This window comes from Oxyura jamaicensis, chromosome 2, assembly GCF_011077185.1.
Source record: "Oxyura jamaicensis isolate SHBP4307 breed ruddy duck chromosome 2, BPBGC_Ojam_1.0, whole genome shotgun sequence".
Classification (NCBI taxonomy): Eukaryota; Metazoa; Chordata; class Aves; order Anseriformes; family Anatidae; genus Oxyura; species Oxyura jamaicensis.
The window spans coordinates 72,129,268-72,145,049 of record NC_048894.1 but is presented as its reverse complement, the minus strand read 5'-3'; the positions used below and the strand labels follow the sequence as shown (position 1 = coordinate 72,145,049).

The 15,782-nt window shown below is 37.9% G+C and overlaps 1 long non-coding RNA gene across 1 annotated transcript; it reads left to right on the top strand.

The window, feature by feature from the left end:
- Positions 1-3,001: 3,001 nt before the first annotated feature.
- Positions 3,002-15,002, top strand: LOC118162414. The gene is made up of 3 exons (XR_004748440.1): positions 3,002-3,015; positions 5,762-5,766; positions 14,453-15,002. It is a non-coding gene; the product is annotated as an uncharacterized LOC118162414 (long non-coding RNA).
- The last annotated feature ends 780 nt before the right edge of the window (positions 15,003-15,782 follow it).

Below are 15,782 nucleotides of genomic sequence, written 5' to 3'. Positions count from 1 at the left end.
AATGTGCTTGTGCAGATAAGTGTGTGAAGAGGAGGAGAACAGACTTGTTGAAAACTCCAAATTTCAGTGGAGACACTCGTGCATACCTGGAACAAGCATCAATGAAAACTTGTAAAAACCTATTCCTGTTGAAGGAGAACTGGACCCGATGACCTTCTGAAGCTACTTTTGGCCTTATTCCCTGGGACTGTGCAATTGATTTTCTTCACCAACGATATTAAAAAAGAAAAATAAATACATAAAAAAATAAAAAGCTATTTAGAAATATATATATATATATATAAAATAATTCTATCAGTTAAGGAAGGGTTTGCAGTGACAAAGAACAGAAAAATTCCTCTGTTTTTCATTTAGTGAAACTAAAATATTGTGTAGATTATGGAGGAGCAAGATGATCTTTGATGCATGAAATTCAGAAAGCAGATACATTTGAACATTTTTTAAATGTAACATTTCTACTCTGGCATAATAGAAAATGTGGCTGACAAGCTATTTATTTATTGATGCAGCCCATTCTAATGGGTTTCAAAATGACTGCTGTTAGAAAAAAAAAATCAGGGGAGTGAATTATTTAATGTTCGTAAATGGCATACTTGACTACCTGCCACATTTTTGTAGTAAAACATCCAAAGGCGAATATACTACTCAATTACACCAGCATCAGCAGATGAGAGAGCAGTCCCTCTTTGATTAAAAAACATTAAATCCATGATGACGGAAACTGTATATCAAACAACAATATCATGAAAAAAATCATTATCTGAGCATTAAAATCATCAAGTTTTAATATTGATAATGATAACAATAGTAACAAGAATTATGGGAGGACTTCTCTTGTGGCTCAGATGTGGAGCACAAACACAGTAGGAACTAAGGCATATGCAGCTCAGTTGGAAAATATGCCAAGACTGAGATTCATGGCCACATGATCATGACCAAATCCTGTGACTCTCACTATTATGAGGAGACCTGAATGATACTGCATAGGAGGATTTAAGCAGCAAAGATTTTTAACAGTTGTGATTCCCTTTTCAGAGCACAACTGTTAACAGCTTGGTTGCTACAGCTACTTCTTAGCAACAGAAATCAAAGAGAATAATGGCCTAAAAAGGCAGTGTAGTAGACTCAACAGCAATAGCTATGGCAGGAAAAGCTTGTCAGCAGGGTAGATGAGATTTTTAATCTGTACATCTCCTGTCACATATGTGGAGCTGTAACCTAGATGTGAAGGGAAAATGTCACAGAGTATGCATAAATAATGACTCAATGTTGCCTCAAAATGCAGGAAGCTTAATTTGTTCCTTTTAAACAAAGATGAGTCAGGGCAAGGAGATTCTGGAAAGGAGTAGAATATCAATATATCTAAATACATCAATACATCTATACATCATATAGAACATCAATATATCTAAATGCCCTGTTAAGAAATCAGGAAAATAAAGGTCAATGAGCTGAAGAGGTGGAGGGGAGGGGCATACAAACAAACAAACAAACAAACAAACAAACAAAAAAACTGCTGCACGGCAGCTGGGAGAGTGTGAGTAGTGAGAAACAGCCTTACAGGTGCCAAGGTCAGTGAAGAAGGAGGGGGAGAGGTTTTCCAGGCGCCAGAGCAGAAGTCCCCTATGGCCTGTGGTGAGGACACTGGTGAAGCAGGATGTCCCCCTGCAGCCCATGGAGTACTACGGCGGAGCATGGTTACATGCTGCAGCCCATGGAAGAGACCACAGTGGAGCAGGTGGATCTGCACTGAGGGAGGCAGCGGCCTATGGAGGACCCCTGCCAGAACAGGCCCTGGGTGGAAGCTGTAGCCCTTGGAGAGGAGCCCACACAGGAGCAGGTGACCTGGCAGGAGCTGCTGCCTGTGGGGGACCTGTGCTGGAGATGTTTGCTTCTGACAGATCGACCTCATGGTATGGACCCATATCTGGAGCAGTTCTTGAAGAGCTGCTGCCTGCGGGAAGCCCACACTGGATCAGTTTGGCAAGGACTGCATCCCATGGGAGAGACCCCACTGCACAAGGGACAAGAGTGACTGAGAAGGAGTGGCGGAGATGTAGTGCCATAGACTGACCGCAACCCCCACTCCCCCATTCCCCTGCACCGCTCAGGGGGAGAAGGTGGAAGAGGGTGGATGGGGGGGAAGGCATTTTTGGTTTCTTTCCTTTGTTTCTCACTTCTCTATCTTGTTAGTATTAGGCAATAAATCTTACTATCTCCCTATGCTGAGTCTGTTTTCCCTATTATGATAATCGAGCAATCTCCCCAACCTTATCTCAACCCTTGGGCTCTTTGCATCATATTTTTCTCCCCCTTTCCCTTTGAGGAGGGAGAATGAGAGAGAGGTGGTGGTGGAGCTCAGCAGCCCACCCGAGTAAAACCACCACAATCCCATTCTGTCTACTATGGATATTTCAGGAATTAAAGTAACCAATATTAAATCCAGAATTGAAATGTTAATGTTCATAACCACTATGCCAAAATACTTTGGTGAAAATGTTTCTCCACAACCAGCTATTTCACAACAAAGAGTTTGAAAAAAATTGCATGGAGTAAGCTTGTGCTGAGAACACGGTAAATTGAGTAAAGCATACAGTAATACAGAGATGCTTCACAAAATGCATAAAACAAGTTCTGAGATTGTGCAGGTTGTGTGTGAGGTATGCATCATTCAGACCCTAAAGAGCTGGAAGGCAGCAAATATAAGAATGATATGGCAGTGCTGGGCAGATGTTAATATAGAAAAATCCTTTAAGATCATCCTGGATCCCTGCTTGGTATCTAATAACAAAAAAAAAAAAAAAAAAAAAAAAAAAAGAGAGAGAGAGAGAAGAAATTGTCTGTGTCTGTGAGTTCTGCCAGGATGTAGATACATTGTACAGGATTGACAGCGGCAAGGAACATAATAAGATTTTAATAATCTCATATTAACGGTAGCTGTAATCATCATGAATGGATATACTAAGATTATGGTTATATAAAGAGATGAGATTGCATTTTTAATCCTTTCATCAAGTTCAGTAGGAAGAGGTGAGAGATCTCATCACTGTGTTCAGAATTGTTTCACAGCCACGTACAAAGTCTAAGCTGTGAAGTCCTTTCAAGGACATTTAGTCTTCTGAGTGCCAAAACTGCCACCTGGTCCAATAGCTAAGACATGGGATTCGTATACGTTTCAGAAGTGTACAAAGGTCATAAAGAAAACAAACAAACAAACAAACAAACAAAAAGTAGAACCTTTTGGAAGGACAATCTTGTCCTTAGTATTTACCTTTCTCAGTTTTATATTATCAAGAGGGAAAGAGGAAAAAAGAGATTATTTTTTTTCCTATATATCATAGAAATTCTTTAGTACTAATAAGACTTGTCAGATTGACAGCCTGGGAGAATAACTAACTTAATATATCCAGAGAATTAATATTATATTAGTAGTAATAATGCAAGCTCCCTTAGACTAACAATGTGTCTCAGTCTTGACCTAAAGGGGACTACTTTCTGAGAAGGAAGAGGTTCAGTCTCATTAAGCATGCATCTCTCAGAGTTTTAGTTAGAACTGCCAGTCACAGATATCAAAGTAATAGTGATGCCACCCAGGGGTCGCTGAGAACAGCATTATTAACAGAATTTAGACAAAGATGCAAATCTGAGATTACATACAATTTTGCTGCATGGTCTCACTTTTAAGTCACAAAGGTTTAAATAGAATTTACTTTTTGTGGTTGATACTCTATTCAAACTCAAATTTTAAACACATCTAAACTTCCTGGCACTATTTTTCTTATTGGAAATTTGCTCCAGACTATCACAGCTCTTATAGCTAGGAAACTTCAAACATTCAGGTAAAACGAGTTACCATTCAGTTAAAACCATTCAGGTAAAACCATTCAGGTAAAGCCAGTTTGCCTCTGTGTTTTTCATTTACCATCAACTTTCTTCAGGTTTACCAACACTAGCTTTCATTTCCCTGACATATTTCTAGTTACGTTAATATGTCAGTATAGATTAGCACTGTTATTACAGCATGTGTGATAAGGTATTCTGGTAGTCAGGTATCACACAGAAAGAACTAAAATTTATTCTACTCTAAAACAAAAATTCATTTTCCAAGCAATAGCCAAGGTAAAGTAATATCTTGAAGAACAAAGGAACCAAACATTGTTACGTGTAAAATGATATGTATAGGACAATTAGAATAATAACATAACAAAAAGATACTTGCTTAATCTCAAAAACTACAAAAAAGACAAAATTCATTCTGTATTGTGACAATACAATTTAAGCTACAGCACTTAAAAGAACATTACAAAATGGCTGCACTACAGAATACAGTCAGCACTAACTTTTATTACTATAAGTTATTAATATGGAGACTAATTTAACATACTTAAATATCAGTACCAATAAAGCTGAAATAACAGTATTCAATATAAATCAACCACTAGGTTATTCCATGAGGTTTTTATTTAAAAAAAAAAAAAAGTATTTTTAGTTTAGCAAACTCAGAAAGTAAAAGTATCATTCTATATAACATTAGTTTGGGCTGTATTTTTTTGTTTTGTTTTGTTTTGTTTTTGTATGGAACTATGATCAGAGATGAAAGAGGTTTGAAAATTTCATGATGTATAAAAATTTTGTCTTATTAATATGAAAAAAAGCAATAAAATAGTGAAGGTGATCATTCATTATGGAAACCTTGGAAGGTAACATGAAATAAATAAGAATCCTGTTCCATTCTATTGTAGCTATGATCTGCCTTCTACATTACATTGTAATTTGGGGTACTCTGGGATTTCATTTGCCAGTACATCTAGTCAAGTACTAGATAAACTCCTTTCTGCAATTAGTCTGGAAAGCACAAATAATATGCACATCTAGATGCATACATCTCCGTAGGAATTTGGAGGAAGTTTACCTTTAAGAGGTCACAGCATGTGAATGACATTCTCAGAAAAAAAAAAATATATATATTAGATTTAAACTAAAGTTGAAGAGGATTTCATTAAATGTAGGACAGAGCCAAACCAAAGACAGAATCCGAATACAAACAAATCTTCACTTTGACAGTGTTTAGGTAGTATCTAGGGTTCATTGCTTGTTATCATCTCTTTCTTGTGCAGAGGCTCACCCCAGCATTCCTCACTGGGTTGAGGGGGTGTACTGGGTCTGGCCGGGATGTTAACTTTCCCTGCAGCAGCCCATGCAGTGCTGCGCTCTGCGCTTGTAGCTAGAACAGCAGTGGTATCACACCAGTGTTGTGTCTTCTGCTGAGAAGTGCTGGCACAGCGTCAGGACTCTCTCTAACTCTCCTAGGGGGTGGGCAAAAAAGTGAGAAAGAAACATCAGCAGGGCAGCTGACCTAAACCAACCAAAGGGATATTCCATACCATATGATATAACACTCAGCAATAAAAGGTGGAAAAAGGAAGAAGAGGGGAGGACCATTGTGAAAACATCTGTCCTCCTCCCGAACACCAGCTGTGTGCATTGAGGTCCTTCTTCAAGGTCGTGGCCAATCATTGCTCATTTGTGGGAAATAGAGAGTAATTTCTTTCCTCTGCACTTCCACATAGCCTTTACTTTTTTTTTTTTTTTTCCCTCCCTTTCCCCCTTTCCCATTTTTCCCTTTAGTTAAATTGTTTAATTAATAATAATCTTTCCTTAATAATTATTTTTCTCTTTAATTAGATTATCTTCATCTCAACCCATGAGTTGTTCTTTCCTTTACTTCTTCCCCTCCTCTTCTAAGGAGGGAGTGAGAGAGTGGTTGTGGTGTTCAGCTGCCTAGCACAGTAAAACCACCGTGGGGGGAAGGAGGAAAATGAGAGGAAACAGAGGTCAAACAGAATATATTGTGACCTGTAACAAGGCAGAGAAGTGCCAGGAAGGTGGTAGCCAGCAATTCTATCACAAAGGAAAAAATGACACCCAGGGAGACACTGGGCAAAGCAACACCCTGAAGACATGTCCTAGTAGAGTTTTGTGAACATGCAGTTTAGAGAAAGTCCAAAGGAAAAAATAATTATAATTTTAAAAATCTCAGAATCCCCACCTGACAAGTTAGGTGCCTTAAACACTATTACTGTCTCTATTTGCATTAATTATGTGAGCAACTGAAGCTGCACTAGAGGCTATCTTCAAAATGGTGTTACTTTGGCTGTTCTGGACATATTAGGCATAAATAAAGCTATTCAAGATGCATAAAACAGGGATCCACTTATCTCAGTCCCCCACAGGGAACTATTGTTCCACAGGGAACTATTTAGAAAATGTATTCAGAACAAAAATAATGTATAAAGACAACACTGATTTTAACACCATGTGTAAGGAGAATGGCCCTAGTCATTCCAAAGCACAGGAGAGGAAGAGAAATAAACAACAGAGAACATGACTGCAGCCTACTGACGATAACATCTCTTCTGGAAGAGCAAAAATTTGTTTGCTTCAGGGAGTGCTTGCACAAATTTTATGTATCAGCCAATGGATAAAATGCAATATTAGAAAGCAAGTAGTGAAACCAAGCACTAGAATCCAGGAATTTTTTTTTTTTTTAATTTTATTATTATTTTATTTTATTTTTTTTCTGTGTGAGTGTGCTGAGAAGCTATCACAAGGTCACAGATTTTATCTTGGGTTCATCAGTCTAATGTTCTCAATAGCACAGCTACAGTAGCAAATCTACTTTTGCTTCAAGATGTGATTTTAACTTGTTGATAGATGCTACTGGAGAAGAAGTTCTCTGAGGATTATTTATGCCAAGCAATACACAGATATGCTTTCTCACCTTTTGGATCACGTGTGACAATGATTGAATAATTATATAATAAAGTGGACAGTAGGAATAATCATCACTACCAACTTTTTTTTTTTTTTTTTTTTTTTTTTTTTTTCCTTCATCACCTACTAAGCCTTCACCATGGTAGTCTAAATTGAGACCTTGCTTAAAGAAATACCTAAGTACTGGTGGGTTAACATCACATGCCTAAATAGATTAGAAATATGTTAAAAATGTTTTCTTCTTTTTAAAACAGAGGTTAGAATCAAATCAAGTGAACAAACTAACCATTTCAACAAGCAGCTCAGAATCCACTTGGACTGAAACTCTGAGCTTAAACAGGAAAAGCGTAATACTGACACTTCTTAGCAAAAGACAACAGTTCTTACCAAGAGTCAAAGAGATTTCATTAATAAAGAAATAAACTCATTAATCCACTTTAGACAGAGCAAATATCTATAGCATAAAACAATAAGTCAGAAGATCAGATTGTCTGATTAAAAAAATATATATCTTTAGTGAAAAGTTAGATTAGAGAGAAGAGATGAAACTGTATTTGGTCTTGAATCTTTAAGAGCTGCTATGAAAATAGTCACAACAGAGGAGAGTCAACACGACTTTTGAAAAAGGAAGTGGACCTTAGAAATTTGCTAGAGATCTCTGAAGGGGTCAACAGCTGTAGGCACAAGGATCATCCATTTCAAACAATCTACCTAGATTTCTAAAAAGCCTTCATGAGTTGCTCACCAGAGGTTTTGAAGGGAACTAAACATCCCTGACAATAAAAGGATGTCACTTCACAAATAAATAATTTATTAGGAGACAGATGAGCAAAGTTCAGGAAGGATCACTGGAGAATTTGTACAGAGGTATATTCTTTTTAACACCTGGAAAACAGGGTGAGGAATGAAGTGACCTAGTTTTCTGCTAAAACTAATTTACTCAGAATAGAAAGGACAAGACCAAGTGTGAAAAACTCAAGGTGAGAGTCTCTTGAGGTAAATGACTAGACAATAAAACCCCCAGGAAAGATCATCATATATGAAGAGATGTCCGGAGCAGAAGGTGGGCAAAGTGGTTCCTTTATTTCGTGCAGAAAAGTACAACTCTGAGACCATCTTGGAAATTAGTTTTTATAGTAATAGTATACAGATCTATGAAAAATGTCAACTAAGGATCAATGAAAAAAAACACACATGGAATTATTTCAAAGGGCAGAGGAAAAAAGTAGAATATAGTTATGCCTTATAACTAATCCCTGTTTCACCTGCCTCCTGGACTCTTTCTACAGCTCAAACTCATCTCAGGAATGTGCCATAGAATTGGCAGAAGTTCAGAGAGGTTCTGGGAAATAAGGGGAATCAAAGATATGGAATATTTTCTCAAAAGGAACAGCTAAGTGGGCTGTACTCTTCAACGTGAAAAAGAGACGACAGAGGGTACGGTGACAAGCAATAAATATCAGATAATAACTGTTTTTCTCTCTCTCACCTGTAGTAGAAGTTAGTATATTAATCCTCTAAGACAATTTGAAAATAAATAAAGCAGGTTGTTCTTCAGAAAATGTGGGTAAACCATGAAACTTCCATGTACAAGAAATGTGTTTAAGCCCTTTTGTGACTCTGGTCTAATTGCCTGAGGACCAGATATATCAAATATTTTGCCACCAACACCTCTTTGGCAGTAGTGAGAGTAAGGTGCTTAAACATTTTCAAAAATCATAAACCCCACTTTTGTAAAGGATCCTCTGCCCTAACTTTTACTATCTAAAATGCATACTTAGACTAAACCTGGTATTTAGATTCCATTGTTTGAAGATAACGAAAATGTTAGTATCTCGAAACAGCAGTTTACTCTCTCTGATGCCTAAGGAGGATGATTTAGCCCTCAGAGGTTCTTCTTTGTACACTGACTGAGGAAGGATTCTAAAAAAAATGTAATAAAAATATTTAAAGTGCATATCTTTCAGACTGCTAAAGCTGTGGGAACTTCATTCCTGCTGGAATAATGTTGATTTAACAACATATTTACATGTTAATCTGAATATGAAGCCATATGGGAATATGAACCCATATATAAATATGAGCCCATATATGTTGACAGAAGTTTTCAGAGAAACCAAATTTCCAAAAAGGCATTTCAGCCATGTTGTAACAGGTGACCTAAAATGTATGTGCTACTAAAAACTGCATAGGCCTAGAATTGTGCTTCAGGTAGAAGATGGTTCGCTTGAGAATTTAGTCTATTTCCTTTGCTTTTGTATTATGTTTGGATCTTTGTCAAAACTGGAAGAATTTAATACATAGTCTGTGGCTACACTACTGAAGGACTTAAGAATTTATTAAACTTATATTAGGGTCTCAGAAAAAGAGGAGGCATGGTGTCTTATGCTGCAACTAATATTAACAATATTTTTGCTTTCAGTCAATTCTTTCAAAAAGTGTTAACACTGCTCTTGGAGTTCCCCTGGTTTCAGTTAGGATACAGTTAATTTTCTTCCTAGTGGCTGGTATGGTGCTGTGTTTGGGATTTAGGATAAGAATAATGTTGATATCACACTGATGTTTTTAATTGCACATCAGTGTCATATCAACATTATTCTCATCCTAACTGAAACTATTAACAATTATACCTTTTACCTTTTTTTCTTCAGGGAGCCAATCTATGGAGAGAACAGGGGGAGATTTTTTTTTTTTTTAATTTTAATTTTATTTATTTATTTATTTATTTTCCCGAGTTTTTCACTCTCCCTTTCTCCTTCACCCACCTCTTCTCTGGGCTAGTTACGATAACTATTCAAGATTTTAAATATCCTTGGGATGTTCAGATCAGCATGTTGTTATTGTTATGTCTCCTGAATGCACTTCAGATTTTGTTTAAAAGGTTAAAATACTTAGGAATGCCATCCAGAGATCTGTCCTGAGGCAGGATAGACCTGGAAAGACCATGAGGAACCCACGGTGGATGAAGTGGCTAAACAACTCTGGCAGTACGAAGAAAGTCTCTCTTCTTCCCTACAGGCCTGCGTCTCCGCTGTAGAAAAACTTTCTCAAGAGTTCCACCAACTAAAAGAGAATACTTTGGAGAAACTTTCTGAAAAGGTCCACCAACATAGAGAGAATTTATCTTCTTCCCCACCTGTACAAACCAGTGTCTCAGCTATCAGGGGTAAACGTCCTTCTATTAAAGGAAGAAGATATAGTGGGTACATACCCCGTGCCACCCTGTGGTTTAACACAGTCATAAAATTGTTCAGTTCTTATTAAGTACTTAAATAAGTGAGCAAGTTTCCCAAAGAGTCACCTTAAGTAAAAAATTGCCTACAGATTATTGAGCTGTTCAAATCAGGTTTAGACGCAACACATTCTGAAGGATTGTCACAAAGCCAAATCTAATTAGGTGTCCATTCCTCTTAAAAATCTGAACTGTTAAGTCATTATAGCACTGTGTTGCATAACCTGGTCTACAGGAAGTCAGGAAACACTTCAATGGCTTTGGCTAGTGATCAGTATAAGAAATTATACTTAAATCCCTTACAACAGATGCTTATTTAATTGTACTTAAACCTCAGTAATAGAAATCTCACAATGTTTCAGAAGTGTTGTATAATTGTTTGTAATATATAAAAACAAAAAAAAAGAAAAACAAACAAAAAAACCATGACTTTTCCATGTTGATACCCAGAAAAAATCAACAAAACTTTGCCAATATGTATTTTTAAGCAGCAGCAACATAGTTTAATTGTGAAACAAAAAATAAAAAATAAAAATGTTTTGCTAGCAAATTTTCCTTCACATCATGTTATGATTTATATGGGAAAATTCTAAGGAAAATATAGAAAGAAGTGAAAAACAGTAAAGCTTGCACATCTTCCTGCTGTTATTCTGGCTTTATTTATCAGTACCAACAGTTCCTTTCAGTGTGTGTGTGTGGGTACCATGCATGCATGCAGAAACTTATGCAAATTTGCATTCATGTTTTTTTTCTTTTTTTTTTTCATAAAATGCATTCATGTTTTTAGTAAGGCAATATGTCTATATTATTGTTTGAAAGATCTGAAGAATAACTCACACAAACTCATAACCTATTTAACATTTCACGTGTATAGCAAACTTTCATTCATGTCTCCTTGCAAAGCAATGTTTAGAACATTATGTCACCTCAGTAAAGTATGGTTGAAGACCAACTCCAACATTAAGCCCTCTTTTAATCCATAAATCCAAATATTTCTAGAGTAGGTTTTTTGTTGTTGTTGTTGTTTGTTTTTGTTTTTTCTTTCTTTCTTTTCCCACCTTTATTTTGAATCTTTTATTCCTACTTGAAATTATTTTATTTTCCTATGGGACAAAATTTTTTAAATCCTTTGTCAGATACTTATGCAACTTCTCATTTTTAGGAACCTCCAATGCATTAAAGATCTTCTACGTTGGGAAGTTAAATAATGCCATTACTGTAATTGATGGGAGGAACCTGTGATAAACGACTGGCATGTTTCTCCGAATAATTATTTCCTTACAAAACACCATGGATTTTTTCATGTAAAGATGACTATCTTTCTAAAAGATATTTTGGTTCATAAAGCATGTCATATCTAGCAAAAAGATTATACAATACCAAAATTATACAAACAGCATGTATATATATATCTAAAAGAACAATCCAAGTCTTAAACTGTAACATGAGAAAATTTGTAAACAAGGATCAGGTTCAAAATAAATGTATGTTTGTGCATGATGATTGTGCATATATGTATATTTTATCCATAGCTAGCAAAGACTAACAGTGCAACTTTTATTCTATATTTTATCCATCATTTGGAGCAGATAGTAAAGCAATGTTTAAGAAAGGTTACCCAACAAGACATTTTTAGTATCATGGAATCATTTAGGTTGGAAAAGGCCTTTAAGATCACCAAGTTCAACTGTTAACCTAGCACTGTCAAGTCTACCACTAAACCATATCACAGAATCACAGAATCACAGAATCACCTAGGTTGGAAGAGGCCTCCAAGATCACCTAGTCCAATCTCTGACCGAACACTAATAGGTCCTTCACTAAACCATATCCCTAAGCTCTACATCTAAAAGTCCTTTGGGGCCGGCTGCAGGAGCAGGAACTGGAGTGGCTGCAGGAGCAGGAGCTGGAGCGGCTGCAGGAGCAGGAGCTGGGGCGGCTGCAGGAGCAGGAACTGGAGCGGCTGCAGGAGCAGGAACTGGAGCGGCTGCAGGAGCAGGAACTGGAGAGGCTGCAGGAGCTGAAGCTGGAGCAGCTGCAGGCACTGGAGCAGCTGTAGGGTCCGTCGTAGGGGTTGGTGTGGCCATTGGGCCTGTCACAGGACTTGGAGTGGCTGCAGGGTCTGTCACTAGGTTGAGAGTAGCATCAATTGCAGCTTGATAGGCATAGGCCAGGCTCCAGCACGCTACAGTGTGTTGTGTCACTCTGGAACTGCCAGAGTCATGACACTCTTTTTTCAAGCATTCTACCAATTTTTTAGGATTTTGCAGTTGTTCGGGGATGAATTTCCAAAACATTGGAGGTGCCCACTGCTCTAGCCACCTGCCCATATCCTCCCACACTCCCTGCCACTCACAACTATCCCGCCTCAGGACAGATCTCTAGATGAGATTCCTAAGTAGTTGTTAAACCTTAAACAAAACCTGAAGCGCATTCAGGAGACATAACAACAAGAACATGCTGGTCTGAGTATCCCAAGGATATTCAACATCTTGGAGAACTATCGTAACTATCATATCGGAGGATAAGAGGGTGGTGAAAGAGAAAGGGAGAGTGAACAAGCAGGGAAAAATATCTTCCCCTGTCCCCTCCACAGATTGGCTCCCTGATGAAAAAAGGCAGTAGGTGTAATTGTTAATAGTTTCCGAGATATAGTTTCCAAAGTACAGAGTCAACAACAGTGCTGAGTACAAATACCATGTTAGAGTCATGGCCAGATATTTCATCATATCATAAGCTATTGTTACACCGCACAGTACCATAACAAACTTAAACCAGGGCCTGGAAAGGATAAACAGCACAACAGGGATCACATACAGAAAGTAACGTGCTATAAAACTCAGTTTGGAATACAGGCACAGCAGACTTGAGTTTAAAGCTATCAAAATTCTCACTAGCAACTATTAAGCAGCTCTAATACTTATACCAATTTTAGTTTAACACACTCTGGTGAGTTCTGTCATTATCTCAACCCTTTGTGCCCCACGTCGGGCGCCAAAAGGACTGTTGTGGTTTAACCCGGCCGGCAGTTAAACACCACACAGCCGTTCGCTCACCCTCCCCCCTCCCTCTCTGGGATGGGGGAGAGAAATGGGAAAGTGAAGCCTGTGGGTTGAAGTAAAGACAGTTTATTAGAATAGGAAATAATAAAAATAATAATAATAATAATGTGTACAAAACAAGTGATGCACAATGAAATTGCTCACCACCCGCTGACTGATGCCCAGCCCAACCCCGAACAGCTGGCCCCCCACCCTGGCTAGCCACCCCTATCTATTGTTTAGCATAACGTCAGATGGTATGGAATACCCCTTTGGCCAGTTTGGGTCAGCTGTCTCGGGTCTGTCCCCTCCCAACTCTTGCTGCACCCCCAGCCTGTTTGCTGGCAGGACAGAGCAAGAAGCTAAAAAGTCCTTGGCTTACTGTAAGCATTGCTCTGCAACAATTAAAACATCAACATGTTATCAGCACTCTTCCCATCCTAATCCAAAACATAGCACCCTACCAGCTACTAGGAGGAAAAATAACTCTGTCCTAACTGAAACCAGGAGAGGAGGGTACAGAAAGGATGGAGCAAAGTTCTTTTCAGTGGTGCCCAGTGACTGGAAAGGGGCAATGGGAACAAGCTGAAAGACAAGAGGTTCCTTCTGATCATCAGGAAATAATTGTTTACCATGAGGGTGACTGAGCACTGACACGGGTTGTACAAAGAAGTTGTGGAATCTCCCTCCTTGGAGATCTTCAAAACTTGTCTGGACATTGTGCTTGGCAACCAGCCCTAGGTGACCCTGCTTGAACTGGGGGGTTGGACTAGATGACCTCCAGAGGTCCCTTCCAACCTCAAGAATTTTGTGAAGAAAGGTAACCTTCAAACAATTTACCCTTTACACTTCTGAGTATTCATGGTGGATAGTGAGAGTCAAGTGAAGTACAAAACAAAAACAAAACAATAACCTTACCAACAAAGAAACAAACAACAAAAAAAGCCTACAAACAATTAATGTAGCAACATTTTTTTGTTTGTTTTAATTTGATGGGTCATTTCTGAAATAAAAGGTGAGAGAGTTTATTTCTTTTTTTCTTCTCCTCCCAACATGGTCAGCACACCTGCTGTAAATTGTCAGCTGTTCTGCCCTAAAAACAGCACAGGAGAAGAATTGAGTCTGAAATTTCTTGTATTATTCCCTTTTGCTCTGTGTGAGTAGTAAATTTGCTATTGACCTATACCAGCACAAAATATTATGTTAGTTTAGCTGTGTTTGTCTTGTGAATTGGGTCAAGACAGCATTACATGACAACTCCATTTTCTCTCCTTTACCTGACGACTGCAGTGAGTTGAAGGCATCCAATGTTTCAGTGCACCTTGTTCATGAGGTGTAAAGAATTCAGGTTCCCTAGTTGGGTTGCTTAAGGGCACATAATTTAAACAACAGCAAAAACATTAAGAACTGCATTGGAGCTTGTTGTGCAATTGCCTAAAGTAACTAGGAAAATAAAACTAACATTCACATTTTAACGAAAATGTACAGCACTGAAGAGGCTTTCAGGGTAGGGCATAGCTGCAATACCTGAGCGTTCCCTAGGTTTCCAACCTTAGATGCTATCACAATGGGGGAACCTGGTGTGCTGACTCTAAGGAACAGTACGGAGCATAGAGAGGAGTAGAGACACCACAGCCAGGCTCTGTGACCAGGTGGGGACTCGATTGTTCTTGTGCACACCGAGACTGATAAGCTGCACTTTTTGCTATCCTGAGCCAACGTTCTGTCATGTTTTGACAAATGCTGTACTCTAGTGTACTTTTGCTCATTATAATATCATTATAATACCAAAAAAACACCCCCATCCCAAAAGCCACTTGCCTCCAAGGTGTGACCACCCCTCACTGAGCATGCGCTCTGAATTTCTCGGAGACTATACCTTTAAACAGAGACGGGAAAACTTTTCACCAATCATAACTAAGATATGCTTGACTAGAGTCACTCAAGCTCCACCAGGGTTCTTCACTGCTGCCTGCAGATTGGAAAACATTTCTTTTAGGAGCAAGTGCAAATACATCATAATTCTGCCAGAGTTGGCTATGACAAGCAATTGGAATACACAGGAAAAAATGGAACACAGGTTTTTGACATGTAAATAAAATGGATACCTACAGGACTATCCACCAATGTACCCATTCAAACTAATAATAATTCTTTACTACAGGAAAATATACCGTTAATGTAACTTTAATTTGCTAAATATATGTAATGTTTTACAAGAGTTTTCTTCATTTTGGGAAAATAAGTTTTAAAATATCAAATCACTGGAGGACTGAAAAGCAAAGAGTTAATGGATGAATTTTTCAGTACTACTCAGATATCACGCAGAATTTTAAATGACCATTCAGTTACCTTTTCATTTTTTTCTCGCAGATGTCTGTGGTATACTCTGTAGAATGAATTTTAAATTTCACTCACTAAACTGAACATTAGCAGAAATAATACAATATTTTTAGGTATCTTTAGAATATAACAACTGATACTTACAACTTCCATAATGGGATACACTGTTGTGGCTGCAATTTTTCACTTTTTTTTTTTTTTTTTTTTTTTAAAAAAAAAACTATCAATTTCACATCACTCATATACATGCATCTAATTGAACCAGCTAGATTTTATAGGCTCCCCACATAGTTAAAATATGAGTGTTATCTATAGAATTATACCAAACAAAACCTTGGGACTGCTGTTCTGTGTAACCTCTCTTAGCCGGATGCTACGAGCATGCAGAGAAG